Below are 2,934 nucleotides of genomic sequence, written 5' to 3' on the forward strand. Positions count from 1 at the left end.
CATAGTGACACACACACAGTGACACACACACACATACATACACACATAGTGACACACACACAGACACACACACACACACACACACACAGTGACACACACACACACACACACACACACACACACACACACACACACACACACACACACACACACAGTGACACACACACACACGCGCGCGCGGGTCTGAGACCAGTTGCACGTCCCAAAAAAGCAAAGAACAACAATTAAAAACGAGCAAAATGGTTACTCTGACGACAGGCAAAAGGAATTCAGATTTGAAAAATGCTCCAAATGCGTTTTGTGACAGGAAAGGTAACAACACTTATGGAGGTCGAAAATGAAAAATCGAACAAATACTTCAGGGTAGAAGAAGATGAAAGAATGTTACAAAGAAATGCGGAAAACAATGAGTGCTTGTGTCCACACAGTGAATGAATTCATGGGACACTAAATAGATACCGGTACCGTACAGTGTGAACGAATGAACATACCCAGTGTGGCATACAGTACAACTCGGTGGAACAATCAGTCACAGCTGGAGCGGTCAGTGTTCAATTGTCTTCTTTTCAGTGTTGACTCAATGTGGTACTTTGGTACGGGACATCAATTTATAACAGAAGCAAAAAAATAAAAACTACAAAGAATCTGAAAAGGCAAAACCCGTCGGCAAACGTTTGTAATCAGAAGTCTTCTTCCTCAGCTTCTGCCTCCTCCTCTTCTTCTTCTCCTGCCGAAAGCTCAAAATAACAAAAACAGTTTTAAAAAATACAAAATGAAAATTGATGATTTTATGCAGCCTTGACCTTGGACCTTTTGATCTAAAAAGAAAAACAATCGACTTATCTCTTTTCATTAGTGAACCAATTCAGTGACCCAATATGCAAATTCTTTAAATGTCAGGTTAATTGGATAAAAATTGATGATTTTAGGTGACACTGACCTTTCAGATATTGACCTTTTGACAAAATTATTAATTTGTGTTCTCCATATTATTATAATAAAACTTTGTTGACATTTGATGACAAAACTCAAATGTTTTGGTTTTATGGCCCGGACATGCATAAAAAGTTATTGCCCGGACAAACACACACACACACACACACACACACACACACACACACACACACACACACACACACACACACACACACATACACACACACACACACACACACACATATCTACACACACACACACACACACACACACACCCACACACACACACACACACACATCACACATACACACACATCACACATACACACACACACACACACACACACACATATCTACACACACACACACACACACACACACACACACACACACACACACACACACACACCCACACACACACACACATCACACACACACACACACACACACACACACACACACACATATATCTACACACACACACACACACACACACACACACACACACACATCACACATACACACACATCACACATACCCACACACACACACACACACACACATATGAGTGATTGCAAAACCCCGTCTTCTGCTGTGCACGGGACGGGCTAACAAGATAAATCAGAGATTGCAGATCCTCGCTGAGACGTGTGTGGTTTTATCCTTTGGGTCCTCCGGGTCTTTTGGGTCTTTATGGGTCTTCGGGGTCTTGGTGATCTTAAGCGTTTTGGGGAATTTAAAGTGTCTTCAAAATGTTCAAGGGTTCTCAGCAGTTTAAAGGGTCCACAAGTACATAATTAATAGACATACGTAATTATTCGACAGGATGCAACCGACATTCAAAACAGTATGGAATTAAGACATATAGTTGCACGGCATCACGGACGGCTTCACGGACACAGCTTCTCGGACGGCTTCACGGACACAGCTTCTCGGACGGCTTCATGGACGGCTTCACGGAAAGATTCACAGACGGCTTCATGGACGGCATCACGGACGGCTTCACGGACGGCATCACGGACGGCTTCACGGACACAGCTTCTCGGACGGCTTCATGGACGGCTTCACGGAAAGATTCACGGACGGCTTCATGGACGGCATCACGGACGGCTTCACGGACGGCATCACGGACGGCATCACGGACGGCTTCATGGACGGCTTCACGGACGGCATCACGGACGGCTTCACGGACGGCATCACGGACGGCATCACGGACGGCTTCACGGACGGCATCACGGACGGCTTCACGGACGGCATCACGGACGGCTTCACGGACGGCTTCACGGACGGCATCACGGACGGCATCACGGACGGATTCATGGACGGCTTCACGGACGGCATCACGGACGGCTTCACGGACGGCATCACGGATGGCTTCACGGACGGCTTCATGGACGGCTTCACGGAAAGATTCACGGACGGCATCACGGACGGCTTCACGGACGGCATCACGGACGGCTTCACGGACGGCTTCACGGACGGCATCACGGACGGCTTCACGGACGGCATCACGGACGGCTTCACGGACGGCTTCATGGACGGCTTCACGGAAAGATTCACGGACGGCTTCATGGACGGCATCACGGACGGCTTCACGGACGGCATCACGGACGGCATCACGAACGGCTTCACGGACGGCATCACGGACGGCATCACGGACGGCATCACGGACGGCTTCACGGACGGCATCACGGACGGCTTCACGGACGGCTTCACGGACGGCATCATGGACGGCTTCACGGACGGCTTCACGGACGGCATCACGGACGGCTTCACGGACGGCTTCATGGACGGCTTCACGGAAAGATTCACGGACGGCTTCACGGACGGCATCACGGACGGCTTCACGGACGGCATCACGGACGGCATCACGAACGGCTTCACGGACGACATCACGGACGGCATCACGGACGGCATCACGGACGGCTTCACGGACGGCTTCACGGACGGCATCACGGACGGCTTCACGGACGGCTTCACGGACGGCATCACGGACGG

This window comes from Myxine glutinosa, chromosome 11 (genome assembly GCF_964187855.1).
Source record: "Myxine glutinosa chromosome 11, kmMyxGlut1.1, whole genome shotgun sequence".
Taxonomy (NCBI): domain Eukaryota; kingdom Metazoa; phylum Chordata; class Myxini; order Myxiniformes; family Myxinidae; genus Myxine; species Myxine glutinosa.